This window comes from Amblyomma mixtum, chromosome 7 (assembly GCF_055824585.1).
Source record: "Amblyomma mixtum isolate Tamu chromosome 7, ASM5582458v1, whole genome shotgun sequence".
NCBI classification, from domain to species: domain Eukaryota; kingdom Metazoa; phylum Arthropoda; class Arachnida; order Ixodida; family Ixodidae; genus Amblyomma; species Amblyomma mixtum.
In genome coordinates, this window is record NC_143018.1 from 130425453 (window position 1) to 130440862 (window position 15410).

Genomic DNA, 15410 nt, shown 5'->3' on the forward strand with positions numbered 1-15410 from the left:
GGGTTGATGACATCCTAGTTGAAATCAAGAGGAAGAAGTGGGCTTGAGTAGGGCATGTAATGCGAAGGCAAGATAACCGATGGTCCTTAAAGGTGCACTGAAGAGGAATCTGAACTCGTCTTTTTGCCGCGGGAACTCGATCTACACGTTCTGAGCATTCTTAGAAACCTCGATTTATTGCCTTGTGTGGCTGATTTTCCTAATTAAATCGAATTAACGTCCAGCTCCCGCCTTTTTTTTAAATTCTCCCTCGTACGGTGGGCGGAGTCGACCAACGCGTGGAGTGCCTTGCAGCCAGCTCCGTGGAGGCTTTGCTTTCGCTTTATTTTGTTTTTTAGGTTTCCGTAAATAAATGGTTTCATTCGCAGATAATATAGCGGCAAAATAAGCCCGCACAAATAAAAATACGCGCGGATCTATTTGCTTCTACGGACTACTACGTATTACTCCGCCGATGGCAGAGCGGCAAGCCGCCGCGGGACTGGCTGAAAGGCACTCCACGCGTTCGTCGACTCCGCCCACCGTACGAGGGAGAATTTAAAAAAAAAAGGCAGGATCCGGTCGTTAATTCGATTTAATTAGGAAAATCAGCCACACAGGGCAATAAATCGAAGTTTCTAAGAATGCTCGGAACGTGCAGATTGATTTCCCGCGGCAAAAAGACGGGGTAACTGAGCGGATTCTAAGAGAAGGCAAGCGTAGCACGGGGCGGCAGAAAGTTAGGTTAGCAAACTTGCGGTGGTAGGGTGGCCGCAACTGGCGAAGGACAGGGTTAATTGGAGAGACATAGAAGAGGGGCCTTTGCCCAACAGTGGGCATATTAGGCTGATGATGATGATGATGAAACCATGCGCCTATTTTCAAAAGTGGCCGAGCTGGTATGACTGCATTAGAGAGATAAGGGAGTTATAGCATAGCGCAGTCCACTTCCGCGAGGCGCCACTGCGCGTGGGCAGAACGGCATGGTGGCGGCAGATGGCGCCACGTTCCTGTCAGCTGCGCGCCCCTTGCCACCCGTCCTGGCAACCACAGTTTTAGTTGGGAGTGGCTAGCGTATCGCCCAGGAAGCGTAGGGTACAGTGGCGCCATCTAGCGACAGCAAGTGAAAGCTTCTGAACTGTGTGCTGACAAAACTTTTTCCTCTTTTATTAATGGCAGTGGTGGTTGTATTCGAAGGCTTTGTTTCTTTTTTAATATAAATCAATTGAATCAAATGAAAATATAAATTCTAACGCAAAGTTGGAGAAGTACTTTACCGGAGGTCGGTGCTATGACGACAGTGTACGCCGTACATAGTTCAATTCAATTCAATTTATTCTCCAGTTATACACTGGAACGTTCTCCGGGCTAAAAGGACCGACTGGGCCTTGACTGAGTCCCGGAGACGTTTACAGAGCAGCGACAGGCAGTACATACGGAGAAATACTATACGGTACAAAAATTAAACAGAGTATGCACATATAAAAAGTACATACATATATACAAAGCATACAAAAGAGGACACTTATATAGAGCTATATAACTACAAAATGCGAGGAAGAAGGCAATTAGACTTTACTGAAATATTCGCGTAGCTTTTTGCGCGAAAAGTTATTCATATCTTTATGGCGATTTAATATAACAGGTAGATTGTGTTTTATGGACTGAAATTTATAATTGGTGCGAAAATGAGGAACGAGTTAAGGGTCGGTGTTACGGGTAGCAACAGTGTGTTCGTAGCGTGTCAATGAAGATACACGTTTAAAAAAAGATTGGAACTCTTTTGTGGAAAAGAGAAATGACTTCAAGATGCGATACTCATAAAAGTGATGAATTCGGATAATATTGTAGTCAGCAAAACTATCGGCGGTGGTCAAGCCAGGATCAATATTTGCTATAACACAATCTGGCGGGCTAGTTGGTGGGAATCCATACGATTTCAGCAGCGCGAACACGGTTAGGAAAAGATAGAAAGCGGGCAGGACAGCGCTCTGTCCTGTCCGCCTTCTATCTTTTCCTAGCCGTGTTCGCGCTGCTGCAATCGTAATATTTGCTATGTGGCGCATAATTTTCTTTTGAAGGACACTGATTTTGTTTATGTTGGTTTGTGTTTTGGTAGCCCAAACTAGGTTGCAATAGTTTATTTCAGAGAAAAATAAGCCATAATATACTTGAAGCCCAGCTTTTAGTGGAAGTAACATTCGACAGCGGGATAGCGCTCCAGAAACGACAGAAAGTTTCTTACAGATGTGACCGATATGATTGTTCCAGCTCAAATCGCTGTGAAACGTTACGCCTAGAATTTTGTGTTGTTCGACAAGTTCGATAGGTTGGCCTTGATATTGTAGTGCGCTGTTCATCTTAAAAATCTTATTTCGGGCGCGAAATAATATTGGTTTGGTTTTGGTAGCATTAAGTTTAAGAAAATTAGACTATGACCACATGCATAGTTTACCGAGTATTTCATTACATTTTACAACTAGTGTGCTTGGGTCACTGCCGGTAATTAGAAAGCTACTGTCGTCGGCATAAATGAAAAATTTAACTGTTTTGTCAATTGCCGAAAAAGCATCATGGCAAACCTTCGTTTCATCAATAAACAGCCACATCACATAAAAAAAATGTGGGTGCAGGTACATAAAGTAGATGGTCGTTACTCCCCATTCACGGTTCCTCTTCTGACGGCTCCTGGTGTGCAGACAAATATAAAAGACCAAGCAGATATAATAGGTGAACATTTTTCCATTATATCGAGTTCCTCTCACTACACAGAATCATTTTTAAAATATAAAACCATGGCCGAAAGACAGAGACTGCGGACAACAGGCAATGCTCACGAAGGATATAGTATCCCAATTACACTACAAGAAATTGAGAGCCTACTTTCTTCCGGTAAAAAGACAGCACCAGGACCAGATGGCATTCATTACGAAATGCTCGCCCGTCTGTCTGAACCCTGTGTGGTATCACTACTGAAATGTTTTAACAAAATATGGGTATCAGGAGAGATACCCGAGGCTTGGAAAAAAGCCATTGTGGTACCATTGTTAAAGCCCGGAAAGCTGCCTACATCCCCTGGCAATTACAGCCCCATAGCCCTGACAAGCGTACTTGCAAAATACTTTGAAAGCGGTCTGAACATTAGGTTAATGTTTGTATTAGAATCCCGTGAACATCTTGACATTCATCAGTGTGGGTTCAAAAAAGCATGCTCTACAACAGACCATCTTGTTCGTCTTGAGAACACAGTTCGAGAAGCATTTATACACAGACAACACTGCCTTGCGGCCTTTTTTGATTTAGAGAAACCTGATGACACCACATGGAGGTTTGGCATTCTCCGAGACCTTGGAGACCTCGGCATACGTGGTAGGATGCTGAAATGCTTGAGTGACTTTTTGTCCAACCGTTCATTTCAAATATGTCTCGGTACCACTCTTTCTAAAAAGTTCACTCAAGAGAATGGCGTACCTCAGGGATGCATATTAAGCACTGCGCTCTTCATAGTAAAAATGAACTCCCTAGCAAAAATAATTCCAAAGTCCATTATGCATTCAATCTATGTCGACGATCACCAGATTGCTTGCACATCCTCTAGTGTTACGTCGCGTGAAAGGCAAATACAGCTGACAGTAAACAGACTAGCAAGATAAGCAGATAAAAATGGTTTCAAGTTTTTCCTCGCGAAAGTCAGTAGCTATACTCTTCTCGCTTAGAAGAGGGCTGCACACTGATCCCACTCTTTTCCTGAATGAGGTCACATTACCAGTGAAAGACGAACACAAGTTTTTAGGAGTAACTTTTGACAAAAAACTCACATTCGTGCCACAAGTAAACACCCTCAAAAAGAAAGCTTCTCAATCCCTGAATATAATAAATATACTGTCACGAAAACATTGGGGTTCCGACAGGACATGTGTTTTAAAAATTTACCGCTCTGTAGTACGCTCTACCCTCGATTATGGATGTATAGTGTATGCGTCAGCGAGACTATCATACCTTAAACGACTAGATCCAGTGCACAACTTAGGTTTGCGTCTTTCCACCGGTGCATGCAGGTCGTCAACTATAAACAGTCTTTATGCAGAAACCAACGAACCATCACTTACAGACCGAAGAACCATGCTCACATGCTGAAACATTTTAAAAATCCGTTCGCTGCCCAAACACCTATGTTACCGCATAGTGACAAAATGCCCATCAAGAACGCTGTATAACAACAAGCCGCTAGCTATAAGGCCACTCCTCCTGCGTTTTGAAGAGATGTGCCAAAACCTCGGCGTCCTAGACAATTACCTGCCATTGCCCACGAAATCCACGAAATCCACTGCCTCCATGGCACAATTTTCCTGCAATCTGTGACCTCACTCTTACGCACTTCCATAAAAACAAACTCCACAACAACATATAATACAAGAATTCCTTGCACTGGAAGAAAAATACAATAGTTTTACGGACTTCTACACTGATGGATCAAAAACGGATGTTTACGTAGGAAGCGCAGTGGTACGAGGGAATTCGGAGAAAACAATAACACTTCCACAGTGCACATCCATCTTCACTGCAGAAAGTTACGGAATCAGTATGGCCATAGAAAAAATTGTTAACGAGAACCTCCCAAACAGTATTATTTATACAGACTCCTTAAGTGTAATTACATCTCTCCACTCTGGAAACGCTATCACTACTATACTTGGTGACATCATACACAACATAGTAACAGCCACAGCTCGAGGACAAAACATAAAACTCTGCTGGGTCCCAAGCAATGTTGGAATAAAAGGCAACGAGAGAGCAGATTTGTGTTCTGCTAAGGCTCGTGGCATGGAAATAAAAAAGTAAATATACCCTGTAATGACTACATGAAATCAATAGAAAGGAAACTAAAAAAAAGTGGCAGTCGGCTTGGAACTGTGAAGTAAAAAATAAACTACACTTGGTAAAACCAGTTTTATGTGAATTTAAGTCGTGTGTGCACCAGGAACGTTTTAAAGAAGTGATCTTATGCCGTCTCCGAATAGGCCATGCGCACCTTACACACAACTTCCTGCTTAAAAAACAGGACAAACCTGTTTGCGAAAAATGCGGAGACGAACTTACGGTTAACCATATTTTAATCTCTTGTGTTAACTTGAAACACTGAAAAAAAAGTACTTTAGTCAATATAATAGAGAATGCATTCCTTTTCATCAAGCACTACTCTTAGATGATAATGCCATTGTTAACATTCCTTCTATATTTAGCTTTTTAAAAGAAATAGGCGTACTGGAAAAACAAATTATTGAACCACTGGCTCACTCTATTGCATGATACACCTCAGCCACTTTCACATTCATGTGAAAAAGGCTGAGGTTTTTATTTTATTGGTTGGGATCCTCGACAACCTTGGCCAGCCAAGGATGGCCGCTGAGGCTACCTGACCTTTTAAAGCTTTTACCATTAGCCATTCCTAGATCTCGTCTTCTCCGTTATTACTAGGTAGTTAAACGTTTTAGACCCTTTACACCACAGATCACTTTCCACATTTTTATCAAATCTCGCAGAAAACATTTTCCATGCCTTGTGCTTGGCGCATGATGGCCTTAGCTGCCTATGTGCCATTAAATCCAACACAACACAAACATTAAACATCTTCCTGATTGGCCTATGTAAGCCTTACGCAAGTTAAAGCGAGGGAGTATACATCACCGTCCGCTCAAGGCACAACCTGGTCTCGGTGCCTAGTTGTGCAGCTACTATTCTCTTTTATTAAGCATGAAATGCTTTTAGCTCCCGTTGTCGGCAGTGTGGTGACGTCACGCCGAGACCGAGAGCCAACATCCGGGCACTGAAACGAGAACATCCGGGCACCGTACGAGATTTAACGAGACTCTCTAAGCCCTCCTACAGGACCGGCTACAAGCGCCGGTAGCTTCGCGCCGAACGGGTGGTGGCGTTCCTCCCTTCCTTTACGGTGCGGTTCGGGTGTCCACCGAGATGACAGAGAATTACTGCGTAATTTCCTTTCCTCAAAAAGTCTTGCGTTCAAAGGGCAAGGCATCGCGCCGGACGGGTGATGGCGTTCCTCCCTTCCTCTACGGTGCGGTTCGGGTGTCCACCGAGATGACAGAGAATTACCGAGTAATTTCTGTTCTTCAAATAGCGTCGCGTTCGAAGGGTAAGACATCTCGCCGAGCGGGTGGTGGCGTTCCGTGGACTGCCTGGCAGCGCTACAACACGCTGCCGCGTTCCACTTCTAAAGGCGTAGCTTAAGAGACATTAATTAGCAGATAATTAGTATTTAGTCATTGATCAGTAATTAGTTACAAATTATTATTTTATCATTACTTCGTCATCAATTATGTGTGATGTAATCCAGTGGTGACGTCACCAGTGTCACATTGGCAAAGTGCTGCGGAAAACGTTTTCGCCTCTACGCACTTTAGACAGTTTCGAACGCGCTGCATATACATTGTCAGGACTGCGTCTCGTCGTGTCCGCGTACGCTTCTGCATCGTCCTGCATTTCATGCTAACTCTACTCTCGGTTACGGGGGAGGCAGACATTTTATGCGAAGCATATTGCTAGAGCTACCAGTCACGCCGTCGCCGTGGGACCCCTAGCCGTGAAAGCACGTGACACCGTGACGTCACACCACGTGACATCGGATGAGAGAGCCGGCCTCCACCTCGCGCCGTCGCCGTGGGACCCCTAGCCGTCACGCCATGTGACATTATGGCGTCATATTGGAGTATATAAGAGGAGGCGGTTCCGTCCTCGCTTCGGCGAGATAGTAGTATCTGCTGTTCTCGCTTCGGCGAGCGCGGCTTCGGCCGCTTCTTTTTGAGCAGCGTCCGCTCCGGCGGACGCAGTTGTTACTGCGACGCGTGTCTTTTCTTTCCTCTCTTTCTTTCCTCTGATCTTCTAACTCCCCTCTATCTGCACGTGGCAGCGGTGGTGGCTTGGCTCGAGCCAGTAGGCAGGCCCGTGCAATTTCCTTTTCATCCTTCTCTCAGTCACAACAACAACAGCTCCCCCTCAGTAGATACACGATGCCTCCGAAGAAGGATGCAGTCGAGCGGTGGAATCGAAATCACAGCTTTACAGATCACAAGAGTGTATTCATTGGTTTGCAAAAAATAAACGATGATGAATGACATTCTGGTGTTGTCGTGGATTAATCTAGCTACAACGTAACCAAGGTAAACCAAGCTAAGCCCTAATATGCTTCGCATTCCCAAGGCTTAGCCAAGCTGAGCCTCAGCAATTTTTTTTGTTAACTTCGTTGCACAGGGTTGGCAGGCGCATAGGGGCTGGAAATACTACGTCTACGCCTGCTTTTCTACCAATTTTGTTCAGATTATGCGATATCTGGTGCAGGTACGGCGACCCTTTTGTTCCGCTTTCGCGTATAATCCGGGGCTTTACTTTCATGCTTCGTACCTATCAGGACTTTATTTACTACAGACGAAAGGAGGGATTGTGGGTGCCCTGTTTGCGTCAGCCTCACCACTTGGTTTCGTCAGCCTCGCCACCAAGGAAAAAACCTAATACGTCGATATATCATCATCATCATCATCATCAAAACGTTTATTTCCACCGAAATGAGACTCCTTTTTTGACCCCCCGGCACGCAGGCCTAACGGGAACGGTGTGACGTCACATCAACCGGAAGTCGTCACCGTGAAGACAATTATCACAGAGTGTGCGGGAAAACGCCGAATTTGTATCAAATTAGATTTAAAATGTGCAATTAAGCGTACATAGCACTTAATATCACCGAAAAACCTATAATTTGGGTAAAACTTGCTCATAATTGAGGAAAACTATATGATGGCGTCACATCAGACGAAAGGACTTCGAAGCAGTGTGATGCGCCGCCAAGCAACAAATGCCGACACGCTGCGCATGCGCAGCGCGACGTCACCGCTTTCCCTCGCCACGCTCTTTGCTGTGTCGTGAAATGAATTCAAGCACGGCGAATTCAAATCGGGGCAATGAGTCGCAAACGGCTTCCGCTAGGTGCTTCCAAAGATTTTTTTTTTTTGCACATAGCTTACCCAATCCTTCCTTGGCCACCAAAAGGCACATGTCACTATTGAATAAAGAAAACGAAGGAAAAAATAAAATGGCTGAGGCTTAACTTGGTCAGATGCGAAGCATATTGATGGCTAGGCTTGGTAATACATGGCTTTTCTTGGTTGAATACTTGGTCATTTTAATACAACCACTAGAAGCCTTCGTCGTGGGGGAAGACAACGGCATGGCTACAGCGGAACGTCGACTAACCCCGAGACGCGCGTTGGGTGGGCGCCTGGATTGCCACGGAAGCCGCGTCCGCCTGCCCGGTGGAGCGAGCGTTTCACCTACACCGAGTGTGAACGCGCGTTCGAAATGCGCGGGAATGCCGCTCGAGGACATTCCGGTGTCTGTGCGATGGCATCGTTCTCCCTCTCCCAGCGCGTGACGGTGATCTGTCGTGACGTCATGTGTCACGTGGTATGTCACGTGGTGTGACGTCACTGTACCACGTCTGCACGGCGTGCAACCACAGCGACGGCGCGAGGTGGACCCCCATCTTCCTCTGTTGTGACGTCATGTGTCACGTGGAATATCACCTGGTGTGACGTCACTGTACCACGTGGCGTGCACGGCGTGTAACCACGGCGAAGGGCTGTAGTGTACCTCCGTCTTCCTCTGTCGTGACGTCATGTGTCACGTGGTATGTCACGTGGTGTGACGTCACTGTACCACGTGGTGTGCACGGCGTGTAACCAGGGCGAAGGGCTGTAGTGTACCTCAGTCTTCCTCTGTCGTGACGTCATGTGTCACGTGGTATGTCACGAGGTGTGACGTCACTGTGTCACGTGGTGTGCACGGCGCGTAACTACGGCGAAGGGCTGTAGTGCACCTCCGTCTTCCTCTGTCGTCACGTCATGTGTCACGTGGTATGTCACGTGGTGTGACGTCACTGTACCACGTGGTGTGCACGGCGCGTAACCACGGCGAAGGGCTGTAGTGTACCTCTAGTAATATGCTTCGCACAAAAACGCACAACCCAGTCGGGTTTCTCGTGGTTACCGCGTGGTGGCGCCGCATAAATACATCCGACAACGTGGGCGTGGTGTTCAGGCAATCAGCACGCGGCGTAACAGAGAATAAGCAAAGTTTTTAACAGTTCTGGTGGCGTCTAGCTGTTCACTGACTGCTTATTCGCGCAGTTTTAGCACGCTGTGTACTGTCCATATTCCACTCAATGCCCAACCAGGATTAGAACGCTGACGACCCAACTGTACGGAGACACCCCATGAGTAACACTGTTCTGTTATGCATCGCAAGCCGCCTTTTTTTTTGTGCATGAGTCACGTTATAACGATATTTTCAACGCTAATATGTATTCCAGGTTGCATGAAATGAATGGTTTTGTCGAACTTAGTGTGGATTCTGTCCATATGCTCGACTGTCCGTTACTTCTCGCTCTGTTTTAAAAAGGAACATTAGATTTTCCACACAATTTACACCTGCAAAACGAGGTGTAGCCCAGCATGCGTCCAGCAGTTTTGTTTCTTTTTGCTTAGCCTTGGCTTCGCGGCGCTTTTGTAATCAGGAGGGCATGCCCATGCTCATAAGAAAACGTACTGGTTGCAGCATTCAAGTAGTGAACTTTCTCGCCCTCGCAGTTTGTCTAGACACTTCACTGGCAGTCAACTCAAGCTGTTCTACCTCGGTGTATAACGACCACTTTACCTTGCACGACCAAGTAGGACTGGGACGCCGACGAAACAACTCTGACCCTACGTGAGTACATTTGTTTTCTTGCACATGGCTCGGTTGATGTTTTTTTCTGCGGGTGTCGCGAGAAGCCGCATGCATTTCTACGTGCCCCATACAAGCAGCACGCGTTGTCAAAGTCAAGGCAGCCTTCATCAAATATCACGTTTTCTGCACAGAGTATTCACGAGAAGTCCAGTGCGGGAATAGCAGTGGAAAGTTCCTGAAATATGCATTCTTTCACCTAAAGAACTGCCTCATCAGCTGTCACTCAGCGAGCCATTTCGGGTATTGCAAAGTCAGCGTATATCTTAGGTGCGGCAGGTCGAAATCTAGAGCACTAAGTGAATAGAAGAAAGAAGCTGTGCAATTAATAGTATATCGATCATAATGCCGTGAAGTTTTGTAATGTTTTTTTTGGTTCACAACTTCGGTATGGACCTCATAACTTTGCTTCGCGAAGCGCTACCATGCATATTTATCTTTTATTATCGCAATTAAGCGCTACTCGTACTACGTCGTGCGAGGCTGTAGCTACTTGCTTTTCGGACCTTACCTAGACAGTTCTTTCTCAGCTTTAAATTTACTGCGGCTAAGGGCAGCGATCGTTGTTTTGATCGATGACCGCAAAACGCGCTTGTTGCTATCGCCGTCGGAAAGCTGTTCAGTATAGTGGCGGTGACAATATTGTGGTACTGAGGAACTGTGGCAAAATATGGCAAAACTACGTTCTGCACCACCCAAGGCGAAAGCCCGCACTTTCGCCCCATGCAGATGTCTCCGTACCTCCACTCAACCATTATGCGTGCCGTACGTATGGATTGCGAAAACTTTACGCCGGTACACAAACAGTCGATCCTGCTCATAACGACCACGTCACAACGAACGCTCTTTTATTACGAACAAGGGTAGTGGTATCGATATAATAAGCATTAGGGCAATGGAGACTGCATTTCAAATACAACGAACAATCATAACCCTGTAACTGAGGACACCGCAACGAACGGAGAGGAGCAGCAAATTCGGCCGCGCAGTCGAAAAATCCGCTTATCTTTAAAGCGTGCAGTTTGAAGACTGGCTCCGACCACTCATGACACCCGCCCTCTGAACGATTGCGTTACCAAATCATGCAGTAGGGAAAGCGACAAATTGACAACGAGGTGACAGTTTTACCCAGTTGAGTTGTCAGAAAAAATGCCTTGAAAGGCGACACCTGCGCTGGTGGAAGGTGCCGCAAACTTTCGCGTTAACGATCAATACCGGCTACGAACTGGCAGCTCTCCATTCTCATCGGCAAGTCTAGGCAACCGATATTCTGGGGCATGCGCTTTCGTACGCTTCGAGCCGAATTAGAAGTCCTGCATAATACCTGTCTTTATGTTGTTATTCGTGGAGTGTGCAACAAGACACGTGCTTCATAAGGGCGGTGCAGAATATCTGGTCGAGTGGCTTCTGAAATCATCCGTTACGTGGCGAAAAATATGAGCTTCAGCTTGTTCTTGACAAATTTGCTACGCACCACGTGTTGCCTTCTCTTAATATGGTGTCAATGGTCTCCTCGCCACCGAATAAAAAGTGCAGAATTGAGCCACCGTACATGCGCGTCGTTCACGGGCTAAGTATGTCTCATCATCGGCTCTGCCTACAGCGCGTGCTCGCACCAGACGATGCTGAAGGTGGCCATGTTCCGTTTCAGATATCTTTGTTCACCGCGTGGAATTGAATGAAGCGGCGTGCATAGGAAATTGGTTCCCTAAAACCCAGTTCATAGGCCAAGAAGCGACAGAAGACGCGGTGGAAGTTGTGCGTGATTTGACACATGTTGAATTGTAACAAGGCGTTGTTGATGCACAGATGGCTGGACATGACTTCGCCTGGGATGACTTCGAGACATGCGAATCATGACGCCGACACTGCAAAGCGATACAGTGCCGAAGCCATCGTTCGCGAAGTACGATCACTCCCCGACTGTCAAGAATCTGCTGACGAGGATGCCGAGCTGCCACCAGATTCCATAAACGCTTTAAGCGCGACTATTTAAATCACGTTCTTAGAGCAGCTCCTTGCTTGGCCTCGGTCGGAAACATACGTACGCACGCTTTTCAGAGCTTCGAAAGCGTCGTGATATCGTAGACTTCGAAGAAGGCGACGTGTATATTGAACGTTGCTGAGAAACGAAAGTTTCTTTCTTCGGACTTCGTATTTCTGGCTGAAAATGAAAAGTACACTTACTACGAACATCGAATACAACGAACGCAATGGGCGCTACTATTGTGTTCATTATAAGTGGGCACGACTCTATTCTTTTCTACGAGCCGCCGCGGTGGTTCAGTGGTTATGTTGTTCGGAAGCTGGCCCGAAAGATGCGAGTTTAGTCCTCGCCAAGGCGGTCGCATTTAAATGAAGCCAAGAGACGACGTAAGTGAAATTTAAAAAACCTCAGGTGGTCGAAATTATCCGGTTTTCTTTGCGATGCGATGTCGCTTTCGGACAATAGACCTCCTAAACCAAATCAATCAATTTTGAATTTTGACTTTTGCTCCTAAAATGTAAAAGGCGATTACTCAATGTTAGCTAGTTGTGTACTCATTCTTACATTATGAGTCAATAATATATTTTGTTGCTCTACAACATACCTGCACATACAGCACCGACTTACTATTAGAATTTTTTAAATAAATATCTGAGAACTTTGAACAAATCATCTTGCATTTATTTACGCAAGCTATGCAGCGCCCAGCTCCATAAATGTGTTCATTGAATCGACAGATCTACAGCATCACGGGCATCAAAATACAGTGTATTTAACTATTTCTGATAGTTTTCAATTCCCATGTCACCACCCCAGAATCTGCGGCAGCCAGCAGAGAATTTTCTCGTTAACCCCTCTCTTTCTCCTCTTTGTGAAACATGTCGCGCCCGGAGACATACTGGGCGTTTCAGGGAAGCCGGCTATTAATTTTTTAAAGCAGGGTTCTTGTGTAAAGGGAAGCTCTTTGCTGTGTAGTAGTATCAGTTGTGGCGTACGTCTAAAAATATTCGAGTAGTGTTAACCAGTAAATTGTTTAACTAACTCTTGAAGTTAACTTCCTAACTGTGACTGATAGCCCCCTGATTGCAATCAAAGATTTGCAGCAGATTATTGATGGCCGTATCAGTTTTTGGAGGAAATAAAGGGACGGAGCAATCAAGTAATTACCCATTTCCCTCAGGATCTGTTCCCACCGTAGAGAGCTCGCCGCAGTTGAGGGCCGCGGCGTCGCAAGGACCACACGTGTTTTCGGTGATGATTTAAGGCCACTTTTCGTTCTGCTCATTACACAGATCGGCTCAGATTTTGCCTGCCTGCTACTAACGCTGAGGAGTTGTACTTTGTTGTGGGTCTGGATTATGGCTGCCAAAATTTTGTTTGAGATCTCGTGCTTAGTTGTCACAGTACGCAAGGCTTGCAAGCATGATCTATGCTTTGTGGTGAGCAGATAGGTGTCACTAAGTGCTTATTGGATTTGTAAATTCTCTCTTCAAAAGAAAATTTCTCATCCTAAATGCGAGCTGTTTTTTTTTTGTTGAGGTTGACATGCAGGATGGAAATAGCTTCAAGTTCATCGCATCAATGCACCCTAGAATACACACAACGTTCTGCACAACACATGGACAACTGATCTATTCAATCTTTAAGGGCTAGAGTGTTACGAAAGACGTCAACGTCAAACTCCACAACATATTGTGGTTTATTCCAGCACGAGGTATTGGATAGCGTTGCCTACAGTGACTATGATATGCGAGCTACCTTAATACGCCTCAAGAAACCAAGTACCTCAACATACGACGGTAGACACACTACGGGCATTATTTTGAAAGCTTGCATGAATGCACTCCTCATCGTTCGGGATGTATTTGATGTGGAGCGTTTCCTAAAAATATCCACATCCTGTGCGCTATTTTAGCGTCAATCTTTAGCGACGAACAGTCTGGCGTTCTTGAACCATCACAAGAAAATATTTTTCAGAGTAAGCGCGACAAAAAATAAAAACTGATTTTCCCTACCACCACACATTCTATTAATTTTACTCGCAGGAGCGGTGCGCTTTCCTGACCGCCACGACGAAGGTTGTGTTCTGGGCTCATTCGAGGACAACGACTGGCTTGGAAGGGTGGTGAACACAACAAGCAAGGGACCCCTAGCGGCGTATTCGCTCATGGAACAGAATTCATTCGGGCGGAAGCCACCAGGACTGAAAGGAGCTGTGTTCAGCTGCCCCTCCTGCGACTACGTTTCACCGAACTTTGCCGAAGTAATGAGACACTTGCACCTTCATGCAAGAGGAATGCCATACCAATGCTCTGAGGACCAAGCGGTGTTTGCGAGGTGTCACTCTAAGGGAGATATGCAGCGCCAGCCAGGAGGACGACCGTGTGAGTGTCTTATGTGCCGTTTTGCAACTGAAGACTCTACAACGCTAACTCGGCACAAGCCTACGCACACTGGCGACAGCCCCATAGATCGCGACACGCGTCCTTTTAGAACTGAAGACTCCGGAATTCTCACTTCACAGGGCAGTACGTACACTGGGGAAAGCCCCTTGACTCGCCCCACGTGTCCTTCTACACCTGCAGAGTCTACAAATGCCACTCCACATGATAGTACACACGCCGTCGAGAAACCCGCAGAGTGCGAATTGGAAACTCTTACAACTGCAGACTCTTCCACCTCAATTCGGCACAAGCATACGCACACAGTGGAAAGACCCCTCAAGTGCGATAAGTTCTCTTTTAGAGTCCTGCACATTTAGCTCGTCACGAGCTTACACACACTGGGGAAAGACCCTTCAAGTGCAATATGTGCCCTTACACAAGCGCAGATTCTTCGAACTTAACTCGTCACGAGCGTACGCACACTGGGGAAAGACCCTTCAAGTGCGATAAGTGCCCTTACACCAGCGGAGATTCTTCGAACTTAACTCGTCACGAGCGTACGCACACTGGGGAAAGACCCTTCAAGTGCGATAAGTGCTCTTATAGAGCTGCAAGTTCTTCAGATATAACTCGTCACGAGCGTACGCACACTGGGGAAAGACCCTTCAAGTGCGATAAGTGCTCTTTTAGATCTGCACGTTCTTCAGATTTAACTCGTCACGAGCGTACGCACACTGGGGAAAGACCCTTCAAGTGCAATGTGTGCCCTTTCACATGCGCAGATTCTCTACACTTAATTCGGCACGAGCGAATTCACACGAGGGATGATGCTTGAAGTGTGTCATCTGGGCTTTTTCAGTCTCTGTGCGAGGGGCCTTAGTGTGCCACATGATGACGCACTCTAGCGCAGAGGGCTATCGCAGTTCCCTCTACTCACGAGTTGAAATTGAGAGGACCTATGAGAGCACGCGTTCGGTCACGGGCAGATCGGCGCGCCAATGCCAGGAATATACTTGCCACCGGAGTCCTCTCCGGTGCGCATTAGCAGATAAACAAGGGTCCGCGGTGGGTCGTGAAGTGAGACGTATTTTTTTTTAATTGTGACGAATATCTGTACTCTAAGACTCGGTTCCTAATGGAGAGAGATAAATGCAGAATTTTCGCACCTTTTATTTTTTATTCCTCGCTGATCTTTTCGGTTCTTTCTTAATTGGACACCTGTTCGTTAGCGTAGTCGTCAGGCTACGCATTTCGCACGCGCCTTT